This window comes from Bos indicus x Bos taurus, chromosome 1, assembly GCF_003369695.1.
Source record: "Bos indicus x Bos taurus breed Angus x Brahman F1 hybrid chromosome 1, Bos_hybrid_MaternalHap_v2.0, whole genome shotgun sequence".
Lineage (NCBI taxonomy): Eukaryota > Metazoa > Chordata > Mammalia > Artiodactyla > Bovidae > Bos > Bos indicus x Bos taurus.
Window position 1 is genome coordinate 105,540,478 of NC_040076.1, and position 14,179 is coordinate 105,554,656.

The window sequence follows — 14,179 nt, forward strand, 5'->3', positions numbered from 1 at the left end:
AAACCTTCCACTGACCTCAGAATAAAGTCCATCACCCCAGCATGTCACACAAGCTCCTAGGCTCTCCAGCCCTCTCTGGTCCCTTCAACTCTGCCTCCCAGTCTTATATCACAATATTTCACTTCCAACACTTTGCCATATTCTCACGTGGCCCAGTGCCTTTGCATATGCTGTCACCCTTCAAGCTTGACTCAGGATAAATCCTACCTGAGAAGTTCTCTGTGACTTGTCACAGTCATTTAGGGGTCTCACTGACTTACTCTCTTCTACAGTAAATCTTACCTGTGTTGTCAATTCCCTATTGACTTGTCTTTCTCCCTCACGAGACTAAAGACAGATTGTGCCAGGAATATAGCAGGGGCTCAATAAATGTTTCTTAAATAAATATACCTATTAATTCATATAAGAGATACTTCTTCAACACCTGTAAAGTGCCAGATACTGTTTTCTACATGCGGATATAGCACTCTGGGCTTCCCAGGTAACTCATCAATAAAGAATCCTCCTGAAATCCAGGAGGTTAACATTCGATGCCTAAGTGAGGAAAACCCCCTGGAGAAGGAAATGGCAACCTGCTCTAGAATTCTTGCCTGGAGTCCCATGGGCAGAAGAACCTGCTGGTTACAGTCCATGGGGTTGCAAGAGTTGGACACAACTTAGCAACTGAGCCACCACAATCAGATAGCAGTTTGCAAGGCAGGCAAAAATCCCTTCCTTCTTGGACTTTACAGTACAATTAAGGAAGGAGACAATAAATAAGTATTTGATAAAATTTTAGGTGGTGATAAGGTACATGAGGAACATCAAAGCAGAGTGAATGGGTGAATGAATGAATGAAGAATTTGGAGTTAGAAATCAGGCCATTCAGACTACTGCCATAGAAGTCAATTGTATTGCTATAAATTCAAACCTGAAATTGCATGGATTTATTTTTCATTTGTACACATTTTACAAATATGTATAGATTGTCTTCTAGATGCCTAGGTGTAGGATACAGCCCAGCCATTGCTCTAGGTCTAGAATACAGCAGGACACAGAGTAATTTTTATTTCTGTCCTTGTAGAGCTTACATGTGAGTGTTAATAAGTAAATATATAATATTATCAGAGGCTGGTAAGTGCTTTGAGGAAATAAAGCAAATTAAAAGGCAAAGAGGACTTCCCTGGTGGTCCAGTGGTTAAGAATCCACCTGCCAATGCAGGAGACACAGCTTTGATCCCTGGCCTGGGAAGATGCCACATGCCATGAGGCAACTAAGCCCATATGCCACAACTACTGAAGCCTGTGCACCCTAGAACCCATGCTCCACAAAGAAATTTTTGAGTGTATGTGGTGGGGTGGGGTGAGTAATTGATATTTAAAATTATCAGGGAAGAATTCACAAAGAAAGTAGCATCACTGTAGAGAACTGAAGGAGGTGAGGGAGTGAGCCAAGTGGATAATCGCAAGATGAACACTGCAGATAGGAAGTGCAAAGGCCCTGAGGCAGGGATAAGGCCTCAAAACCTGAAACCTGCTCCTAATACACAGTACAACTGTAAATTATAGCTGAGAGTACACTAGACTGAGAGCCAAAGATACCTAGGTATGAGACCCAGGGACTCCACTTACTGGTTGTATGGCTTTAACCAAGTTTTTAATCTCAGGTCTCCAATTCTTCATTTGTACAGTTAATGCCTATCTGAAAGTGTGATCATGCTACTCCAGTAGAATGATGGACTAAATTGACATAAAACAGATTAACAGGAGAAAAACAAATTTAATTTTGTAAGTACAAGAGCCCAATAAAAAATATAACTCAAAGAAGTGACCAAAGCAGGCAGCTTTCATACCTGCCTGACAAGAAACCAGTAGTAAATTAGTAAAAAAGTAACAAGGTTTGATTACATGTCCTTCTTAGCCCTAAATTCTCTCCCTGTCTCTGGTGATAAGGATGCCTTCTAGCTTCCTGGTACAGGGAGGGTCCCTTTCACATGGGAGATTTATTTCTTGCTTTCAGGGGTACAAAGGAAGGTCAGAGTGTTTTTGCACCAAATGTTTCTTCGGTAACTTTAATTCAAAGTAATCAACACATCAAAATGGCATATTTGGGGGTAGCATATTCTGCGTGTGCTAAGTCACTTCATTTGTGTCTGACTCTTTGCGACCCCATGGACTACAGCCCACAAGGCTCCTCTGTCCATGGAAGTCTCCAGAATATTCTACTTTCCTTCAATTCTGCTTTTTCAAAGGTTATGTAAGGCAGGCAAGTCAGTTCAGTTGCTCAGTCGTGTCTGACTCTTTCCAACCCCATGGATTGTAGCACACCAGGCTTCCCTGTCCATCACCAACTCCCAGAGCCTACTCAAACTCATGTCCATTGCATCAGAGATGCCATCCAAGCATCTTATCCACTGGCATCCCCTTCTCCTCCTACCTTCAATCTTTCCCAGCATCAGGGTCTTTTCAAAAGAGTCAGTTCTTTGCATCAGTGGCCAAAGTATTGAAGCTTCAGCTTCACCATCAGTCCTTCCAAAGAATATTCAGGACTGATTTCCTTTAGGATGGACTGGTTTGATCTCCTTGCAGTCCAAGGGACTCTCAAGAGTCTTATCCAACACCACAGTTCAAAAGCATCAATTCTTTGGTGCTCAGCATTCTTTATAGTCCAATTCTCACATCTGTGGCTCAGCTGGTAGAGCATTCGCCTGCAAAGGAAGATACCTGGGTTCAATCCCTGGGTTGGGAAGATCCCCTGGAGAAGGGAAAGGCTACCCACTCCAGTATTCTGGCCTGGAGAATTCCATGGACTATATAGTCCATGGGGTCACAAAGAGTCGGACACGACTTAGCAACTTTCACATCCATACATGACTACTGGAAAAACCATAACTTTGACTAGACAGATCTTCAATGGCAAAGTAATGTCTCTGCTTTTTAATATGCTGTCTAGGTTTGTCATAGCTTTTCTTCCAAGGAGCAAGCATCTTTTAATCTCATGGCTGTAGTCACCATCTGCAGTGATCTTGGAGCCCAAGAAAATAAAGTCTGTCACTGTTTCCATTGTTTTCCCATCTATTTGCCATGAAAGAATGGGACTGGATGCCATGATCTTCATTTTTTGAACGCTGAGTTTTAAGCCAACTTTTTCACTCTCCTCTTTCATCACAGATGACACCACCCTTCTTGCAGAAAGCAAAGAAGAACTAAAGAGCCTCTTGATGAAAGTGAAAGAGGAGAGTGAAAAAAAGGTACAGCGAGGTGAAATAATTTCCCCAAGGGCACATAACTAACAAGAGATGGAGAGAGGATCCAAATGTAAATAATGACTCCAGAGTCCACAATGACTGCAACACTTGCCCACCCATTTTAATGGAAGACAGAAAAAAAATCAATTCTATATATCTCCTCATCTTAGTGGTGAGGAGTTAGGCAGCAGAGGATCCAATAGAAAATTTCTGGATGAGGTCTGTATGAACCCTCTGGGTCTGGCACTTACTAGCTTTTGTAATTTTGGGCAAGTCATAACCCCTCCAAATCTTGACTTTCTTACTCATTAAGGAAATAGTATTCCTGGACCTTTAAGTCTCCCAGGATGGCTATAAAGATGAAAGGAGACAAAACACGTGAAAGCCCTGTGGAATCTACCCAGTGCCATACAAGTGAAAGATACTAGCCATAATGCTTTTAGCATGGAACTCTCAGAATGTTAAACTGACACCAGATTGCTCTGAGAAGCTCCCCCAAGAGTCATTCTCAAGGAGTATATCATATGACCCCACAGAAATTTTCTCCAGCTGTGGCCTGACAATAGTGATGTGCTATTTGGAACAAAGCCCCTGATTTGCCCCATAGTGCAATGCTCTATGCAGTAACACCTACCCAGGACTAAAGGACAGGGCAAGCTGAATAATGGCATTCACACAACCCAAATCCCGACCTGGGAGGCCATTCAGAGAATTTACTGAGATTCAAGCAATAAGGTCTTTCTTGATTCACACAGCAGAACATAAGAGGCAAACAATAGTGTTGCCCACCACATGCTAGGCCCTGCCAGTGCTAGGCCCTCTAAAAACATCTTCTCTAAGCCTCAGAGCATACCTGCTATTCTCCACATTTTACAGTTAAGAAAGCTGAGATTTCAGAGAGGTTAAGGGGCTTGCCTACCAGGCGGCTAAAGGGATAAAAGGAAAATTATGGTGACATAATTTTGTTCCTCCATTTCAGTTCCAGTAAAGTTATCTAAATAATTTTTTGGTTCAGTTCCTCAAAAATGAAGATAAATCAGATTAATTTATGGGTTTCTCTTGACATGTTAGGTGAGTAAAACTGACATTTATTCAAAATATTTTATTATAACATATAACAGTATTTTAAGACCAACATTTGACTGCCAGACTCTTATGAAAATCATGTAAATAGAAAATAATTTTGTCTAATTTTTCTCAAATAACAGGGAAAGCTTTTTCATTTTTGAGAGAAATGAAAGGAATGTTTACAAGTATGATCCATCTTTAATGTCAGTAATATATAAACTCATGTGATTCTACAAGTTTAACACATAAACAAATACTGCCCCCAAAAAGAGCAGACAGTTCACAAAGGAAGAAATATAAAATTTTTATCAAACATACGGAAGCTCACTAATAATGAAGTATATTCAAAGTAAAACAACGATACCTCACATCTCATATGCTGAATAGAGATTTTTAAATTTTTAACATTTAATGTTGGTAAGAGTACATTCTCACACAGAACTGTTAGAACTGCATATCAGCACCTTTCTGGAAAGTGATTTGGGAAACCACGTATAAAGACCCTCAACAATATGCTCTTTGTCTATGGTAGCATAAATATGGCCATAGATTCCCTATTTCTTCCCCTAGAAAATGATGTGGGCTACTTCACCCACCTCTGGAATCTGACCTGTGACTGCTTTGATCAACAGAGCATGCTGGAAGAGCCACTGTGCCAGTTTCAGGCCTGGCCTTCAAGAGGACTGGAAGTTTCCATCTCCTTTCCCTCAGAAGCCAGTGGAGAAGCCCACATTGGAGGGGCTCTTAGGCCCCAGCCAACAGCCAGCACCAATTTGCCAGGCATGTGAAAGTCACCTAGGAAGTGGATCCTCCAGCCCCAGCCAAGCCACTTCTGCCAGTTAACATGAAGAGCAAAGAAAAAATTTCCCCAAATTGCAAAATTGCAAGCAAATGAATGACTGCTGTTGTTTTAAGTGACTAGGTTTAAGTTTAGAGTACATGTTACACAGAATAAATATTGACCTGATATTGCTCCAATAATTTTACTTCTAGAAATGTATCCTCAGGCACTAATCAGGAATGCAGACAAAAGCTTACACCCAGAATATTTCCTGCTGAGACACTTTGGAGAATCTTAATGTCTAAATTAGGAGAATGGTTATGTAGGTCACAGAATAATCATTATGAAAGTAATTTAAATGTTAGCAATATGGTACAGTACTTATGATAGACTTTTAGGTGGAAAAAGTCATATAAAGAACTATGATAAAAAGAAAAAAATTAAAAGTTAATATTGGTTATTTCTGGGCAATAAAATTATGAGTGATTTTATTCCAACCTTCACATTTTTGTGGTAATGGCACAAAATAGGAAAAAAAAAAAACTTTAAAAATGAGGAAACTGTCAACTTACAAAATTTGTCCATAGATAAATAAATAAAGCTCCCTTTAAGCTACAGTTTCTAACTTTTTCATAAAATCATTGTACCAATGCATTCAGCAATATTAATGTCAAATTATCTGCTATTACTCATAATTAACAGGCTGATAGTCAGCAGAGACAGACTTACTAGCAAAGGACTTTGATAATCCATAAACTGGATGTAAAAATCCTGAAAAATTAAGCAGTTCTAATGATGTGGCAGAAAGTAAAATAAATGAAGAAAAACTTCAGAAAGATCAGATTAACATCACTGAAAGTCTATTACTTTCATGGATCTAGGAGCTTTCCTAGATCCATGCCACTTAATCCTCTCAGTAAGCTTGTGAGGTAGGTGTTATTCCCATTGTATAGATGAGGACCCTGTGGCCTTGCTGGAACTTCCTTAACTAATTTTGCTACTGCTACTGCTAAGTCACTTCAGTCGTGTCCGACTCTGTGTGACCCCATAGACGGCAGCCCACCAGGCTAACTTTAAGTCCCAGCAATACCACTCTTGAATATAAATCCCTGCGTGCTCAGTCATTTCAGTTGTGTCTGACTCCACCACCCTATGGACTGTAGCCAGCCAGGCTCCTCTGTCCATGGGGATTTTCTAGGCAAGACTACTGGAGTGGGTTGCCATTTTCTCCTCCTGGGGATTTACCTACCCAACCCAGGGATCAAACCAGCATCTCTTATGTCTTCTGCATTGGCAGGTGGGTTCTTTACCACAAGCGCCACCTGGGGAGCCTCCAAATGCAGAGTTGGGAGTCAAGTTTAACGCACATGGTTTTACCCCAGTACCAAGCCACTCCACTCCAAGTCAGGGTTCAACATTCTGACAGGATTAAAAAAAAAAAGTATTAAACATGTAAGCTTTCTGAAAAAGCCTTTCTTTCACTTCTAATTAAAATCTAATAGAATTTTGTAAGCTTCTTTTGCGGGCTTATTTTATTCTTATAGAACTTGAAGTGATCCTAAAAAGGGCAATTCCTGACATATATACACTACCATGTGTAAAACAGATAACTTGTGGGAAGCAGCTGTATAACACAGGGAGCTCAGTTCAGTGCTCTGTGACAACCTAAAGAGGTGGAATGGGGGTGGGAGAGGGAGGGGATATATGTATACTTACGGTTGATTCATACTGTTTTACAGCAGAAACCAACACAATATTGTAAAGCAATTATCCTCCAATTAAGAATAAATTAAAAAAAAAAGTCAATGCCTATTTTGTAAGAAGCCTAGACAGCCTAGACTATTCTTGAGCAATTGGAAGGGGTTGGGGTAGGGGGACCGACAAAGCAGAGGTACTTGTGCTCTCTCTCGTGGCATTTCTGTGAAGCCCTATCTTTAGCATGACTGAGGCTTTTAGAAAGTTGGAATTTGGCTGTGCTCCTTGGTTTTATTCACTATTCATATTTGTTGTATTCTGTTTCCAATAGGCCATTTCCGTTTTGAGAGCCAAGATGTGAGGAATCAGTATCACAGAGGGTCCCCACAGGGCATTAGTTGGGATAACGTGGAGAGCCAGATTTCAACCAGGCTCAGAAGGATTTTGTTTAAAGACAGAGGTTTGTTTTGTTTGTTGTTACTTAAAGAGTAACTAGTGACAATAACAGCTAAGATTTCCATAGTGTTTATACGCATCAACTTTGTGCTGTGCACTTTGTATATGAATATTATCCTACTTAATCCTCATGACTCTAGGAAGTAAGCACTATTTTCATCTTAATTTTTCAGATGAAGATATGAAGTCTTAGACTCCAGGTGGGTGGTGGTCAGGGTATGAATTGTTTGCCTGATCTCATCAATCCATGTTCCTAACTGCCACATAGACTGCAGTAGTCAGCATTGAAATTTCAAAGAGAAGTCTGCTTCTTTGCCCTCTGTCAGCTCCTGTGGGAACCCCAAGTATGAGCAACAGGACCATAGCCAGGAGAATGGAGAAATGGGAATCATAGTTGTGCAAGGCCAAGCTGGCATGTAGTTTTTCCCAGAGCCAGGGCTCCTTGCCTCCTAGTTCCAGACTAAGGATTCTGAGTCTTCTTTTAAAATGTACTTCTAGTCATTCATCATCCCCTATATCTAAAAGGATATAAGGTAGTTTATAGTGATAGACAAAATATAACAACATGAAGTAAGAAAGAAAGAGAAATACGAGTGGTTAAGTATTCAATGGCCAGTATAGAATCATGATCAGCGAGCATCACAGATCACAGATTCATTCAGTTCAGTTCAGTCACTCAGTCGTGTCCGGCTCTTCACGACCCCATGAATCTCAGCACGCCAGGCCCCCCTATCCATCACCAACACCCAGAGTTCACTCAGACTCACATCCATCGAGTCAGTGATGCCATCCAGCCATCTCATAATCTGCTGTCCCCTTCTCCTCCTGCTCCCAATCCCTCCCAGCATCAGAGTCTTTTCCAATGAGTCAACTCTTTGCATGAGGTAGCCAAAGTATTGGAGTTTCAGCTTTAGCATCATTCCTTCCAAAGAAATCCCAGGGCTGATCTCCTTCAGAATGGACTGGTTGGATCTCCTTGCAGTTCAAGGGACTCTCAAGAGTATTCTCCAACACCACAGTTCAAAAGCATCAATTCTTTGGCACTCAGCTTTCTTCACAGTCCAACTCTCACATCCATACATGACCACAGGAAAAACCATAGCCTTGACTAGATGGACCTTTGTTGGCAAAGTAATGTCTCTGCTTTTCAATATGCTATCTAGGTTGGTCATAACTTTACAGATTCATTAGATTGAAATAAACCAGGGGCTCAAGACAAGCACAACTAATGCCAATATTCAGATCAAGAAAATACTTCCTCCTGAATGCAAAGTAGCACACTGCAGTGTAACGGGCAGTGCCGTCTGCATCTCCAAAGGATTAAACACCAGGTAGCAGAGCAGAGTGGTTGAGCATACAGACTCTGGAGCCAGACTGCCTGGTTCCACCACTTTCTAGCTGAGTAATCTTGGGCAAGCTATCTAAGCTGTTTGTGCCTTAATTTCTTCACTGATAAATCAGGGCTGGGGAAATACAGATGACTAACTGAGATAATGGATGTAAAGCCTTTAGAACAGTGTCAGGCATGCAGGAAGCACTGCGTCTGTGTGCTATTACCATCAGCTTGGTTTGGAACATAACAGCCACTTCCCACCTCAGGACCCCTCTGTCCCCACTGGTCCCTCTGCCTGGTACAACTCTTCCCCCCATTATACACATGGCTCACTCATTTCTCTCCTTCAAGCTTTTGCTCTAATGTTGCTTGCTTGGTGGGGCCTTTCCAGACAATATTTAAAACTGAAATACTTTCCCTAATTGTCTCCATCAAACCAGTGGCCTACAGCTCCAGCCCCAATTCATTTTTCTCTTTTTTATGAGTTCTTCTCATGCTCAAATAACCAAAACAACTACTTAATTTCCTCTGCTTTCTGTCCATCTTCCATCACTAAACGAGGACAGGTTTCTGTTTTATTCAGTGCACTATTACCAACACCTACAACAGAGCATAACAGAGAGTAAACACCCCATAAACCTATGTTGAATGAATTAACCAACACATTCATCATTATACAACCAGCTGCAAGGTCCCTTTGAAACACCTGTAAGGGCAATTCAGTCAGTCAGTTAAAAAGTGAGCCTGTAAATTGTCTAGACTTTTACCAGGGTCCAGCCCCGGTTGGATCCAGGGATTCCCTCAGGAGGACGGTGTCGGTGACTGAGAGAAATAGAGAAAGAGATAAGGAAAGAATTTTGCAGTTAATAGAGGAGAGAAAAGAGACTGATATTCCTTGGTGTACGCAGAAAGCCAATAAAGCCCCAGCACAGGACTTGCTCTGTTTACGCAGTCTGTAGGCGCCCTCTCAAATAGCTGAAAGTGCCCCACCTTAGGCACTTTCTCGAGTGGGTCTTAGAAGCCCAGGCAAGAAAGTGAATGCAGAGGGTCCCTGAGCTCCAGGGAATCAGCCTGAAAAGGAAAAGAAAAGAGAAAGAATGACATGGGGAGACCAAGCTTGATGAGCAAGGCCCACACTTTATTTTCCAAAGTAGTTTTTATACCTTAAGTTGTGCATAGAGGATAATGGGGCGGGGGGGGGGGGGGGCGGCGGGTAAGAGTCATGCAAGGTCAGCAGTCCTTGATCCTTATCGAAGCCAGACTTTCTTTCTGCAGACTTATCATATGCAAAAGCTTTAGGTGATTTACATCATCTTCTGGCCAGAAGGCCTGTTAACATTTTATGACCCTTTCTTCAGAAAACTTATTTTTCTCTAAAGGTGATTATTCTAAAGTCAGGTGCCACCCTCCGAAAGCATTAGATAAAGTTGCATTCCTATAGGGCAAAAGTGTGGTGGGCTATAACAAGAAAAGAATTAACTCAAGGGTCCAAGGTTACAAACATTAAAGCTACTACTTACATTTCTATATACCAACTATATTAATCAATAAACTCCCAGGGACACAGTAGGTAAGGGATATGGAAACTTGGCAGCAAGCATTAGCTCAACAAAGAAATCCTCTACTAGTTCTAACAATTTTAACTCTCTGAGAAGCTCTGCATTGTTAGAATATCTTAAGCTTCCCATGCCTCTTGTGGTTGGGAGGCTGTGAATCTGAACAAATCTGTCAGGCAAGCTAGAAGGTCATCAGAGGGATTTGAATTGAAACACTCCTATTATGCCCAGATCAGATCAGATCAGTCGCTCAGTCGTGTCCGACTCTTTGCGACCCCATGAATCGCAGCACACCAGGCCTCCCTGTCCATCACCAACTCTCAGAGTTCACTGAGATTATGCCCAGGAGAATTATTAACTAGAGCTCTAAATTGATTTTCTTCAGAGTAAGGTGGTTGGGGATAGCCCCCCGTTAATGTCAGAGGAGTTGGTAGAAGTCATAAAATAGTAAAACAGACAGATTCTGGTTTTGGAGTAGATGCTTAGGCAGATCCGGGGCGGGGAGGTGGGGCGGGGGGGGGAGGGCTTGAGCCCTGACTTGCCTTGGCCGTCAGGGCTCTCCCACATGACCTTGTCATGGGTGGGAACTCCTGTGCTGGCTCCCAGCAGACTTTACAATCCACTAATAATAATTTGAGAAAGACTCTGAAAGGCTTGCAAAGTTTTATAGTGACAAAGGTAACTCCAATGAAATTTTAGGTGATGTGTACTGTTTTATACTCTTGAAATAAGTTTAGAATTAGTGACTAACAATGGAGAGTAAGAATAAAGCATTATTGGAATCAAATCATCACTCTGTCAGTTCTTAAGGGAGCCAGTCCAAATAAATCATAGGTTTTATTATCCAGTTCTCTCCTGACAGCAAAGCAAGGTTGGGAAAGCTGGTTATTAATGATAATATCTTAATTCATGCCTCAGAGGAACTCAAAATTCCATGCTTCCTAACACAAAGACAAGTGTTAAGTGCAGAACTTGGGAAAAGACACAAACAGAACTCCCATTTAGTACTAAAACTTACGTGCTGCACAGGCCTAAGTGCTGAGTGGCCATCTTTTCAATCATGAAAGGCAATCTAGCAGAATGGAAAACACACAACAGAAAGGGCAACAGATGGCAAAAAGGTGAGTCAAGCTCCAAGTGAAGCTGGGAAACTCTCCTAGTCCCAAAGGTAGATTGAGCTGTATCATCCACATATGGTAAAATGCCAACCTGAAAATGGCAGCCATTTCTATACACCATTCTTAGGTCAAAGAAGAGTTTGGAGAACTCTTAGCTTTCCCATGGCTGAAGTATGACAGACAGGAGTATTTCCATGAGATATTCTTCATATTCAGAAGAAGAAAGTTGAATTGACTGAGGCTGCATTCTGAGCATTCTGCTGCTATCCTTTCCTTTGTTCATGTAAATTATCTCACTGAGGTCCTCAACAGAGAGAACTGTGTGCCTGTGAATAAGCCTGTGCTTCTTTGTCTCTTGTTACTGTTTTTGCTTTAAAGTATATTTTGTTTAATAGAAGTATAGCATACCCCTGCTCTTTTGTTTTCCACTTGCATGAAATAATTTTTTCCCATTTCTTCACTTTGAGCCTATGTGTGTACTTAAGGCAGAAGAGAGTCTCTTGAAGGCAGCACATAGTTGAGTCCTGTTTTTCAATTTAATCCATTCAGTCATTCAGTGCCTTTTAATTATTGCATTCCATCCATTTACATTTAGAGTAATCATTTTTCTTGTGTTTTTTTTTTTTTTTTAATTGGAGTATAGTTGGTTTACAATGTTGTATTAGTTTCAGGTGCACAGCAAAGTGAATATACATACATTATACATACACTCTTTTTTAGACTCTTTTCCATGTAGGCTATTACATAGTATTAAATAGAGTTTCCTGTGCTATAAAGTAGGTCATTATCAGTTAACAACATACTAATGCCATCTTATTAATTGCTTTTTGGTTGTTTTGTAGTTCCATTATTCCTTTTTTCCTCTCTTTCTGCCTACTTTTGTGAATTGGTGATTTTCCAAGGTGGTATACTGATTCCACTCTATTTTTTTGTGAATTTACTAAAGGTTTTTGTTTTCATTGTTACCATGTTTACATAAAAGGTTTCCATAAAACGTCTTATAACTAAAACAATCCATTTATGCTGACAGCAACTCCAGCTCCACCCTTCTACTCCTCCCCTTTTTTAGGTTTTGATGTCACAATTATGTATTTTTATATTTTATATTTGTTAACAAATTAAGGTAACTGTGGTTATTTTTAATACTCTTGTCCTTTAACCTTTACTCTAGACTTAAGTTGATAACACACCACCATATTACAGTATTAGAGTATTATAAATTTGACTACATACTTAACAATATGTTCTGTACTTTATTTTCTTATTGAACTATAATTGACATACATAATTTTATTGAAATATAATTTACATACCCATATTATATTAGTTTCAAGTATATAACATAGCGATTTGGTATTTAAATAATCATCATGATAAATCTTTCATGGGCTTCCCTGGTGGCTCAGACACTAAAGAATCCGTCTGCAATGCAGAAGACCTGGTTCAATCCCTGGGTTCAGAAGATCCCCTCGAGGAGGACATGGAAACCCACTTCAGAATTCTTAGGGCTTCCCTGGTAGCTCACTGGTAAAGAATCTACCTGCAATGCAGAAGACCCTGGTTCTATTCCTGGGTTGGGAGGATCCATTGGAGAAGGGATAGGCAACCCACTCCACTATTCTTGGGCTTCCCTGGTGGCTCAGCTGGTAAAGAATCTGCCTGCAATGTAGGAGACCTGGGTTTGATCCCTGGGTTGGGAAGATACCCTGGAGGAGAGCATAGCAGCCCACTCTGGTATTCTTGCTTGCAGAATCCCCATGGACAGAGGAGCCTGGCGGACTACTGTGCATGGGGTCACAAAGAGTCAGACACAACTGAGCAACCAAGAACACATGGTAAGTCTAGCTATCATCTGTCACCATACAGAGTAACTATAATATTATTGACTATATTCTCTATGTTGTATATTATATCCTCATGATTTATTCTACAGCTGAAAGTTTGTACCTCTTAATCTCCTTCACCTCTTAATCTCCTTCACCTATTTCACCCCTCACCCACACAGCCCTCATCCCTCTGGCAGTCACCAGTTTGTTCTCTGCACGTATGTCTTTATTGTTTTGCTCTGTTGGTTCATTGTATTGTTTTTAAAACTTTACATTTGAGTGAAATATGGTATTTGTCTTTCTGTCTGACTTATTTCACTTAGCATAATACCCTCTAGGTTCAATTAAGCTGTAGCAAATGGAAATATTTCATTATTGTTATGGCAGAGTAATATATATATATTATATATATTTTTTTTCAACAAACCATGGAAAATTTATAGAGATGGGAATACCAGACCACCTGATTTGCCTCCTGAGAAATCTGTATGCAAGTCAAGAAGCAAGTTAAAACTGGACATGGAAAAACAGACTGGTTCCAAATCAGGAAAGGAGTATGTCAAGGCTGTATATTGTCACCTTGCTTATTTAATTTATATGCAGAGTGCATCATGAGAAACACTGGGCTGGGTGAAGCACAAGCTGGAATCAAGATTTCTGGGAGAAATATCAATAACCTCAGATATACAGATACCACCCTTATGGCAAAAAGTAAAGAGGAACTAAAGACTGTCTTGATGAAAGTGAAAGAGGAGAGTGAAAAAGTTGGCTTAAAGCTCAACATTCAGAAAACGAAGATCATGGCATCTGGTCCCATCACTTCATGGGAAATAGACGGGGAAAAAGTGGAAACAGTGACAGACTTTATTTTGAGGGGCTCCAAAATCACTGCAGATGGTGACTGCAGCCATGAAATTAAAAGATGCTTACTCCTTGAAAGAAAAGTTATGACCAACCTAGCTAAGTCTCTTCAGTCATGTCTGACTCTGTGTGACCCCATAGACTGCAGCCCACCAGGCTCCCCCATCCCTGGTATTCTCCAGGCAAGAACACTGGAGTGGGTTGCCATTTCCTTCTCCAACGCATGACAGTGAAAAGTGAAAGTGAAGTCGCTCAGTT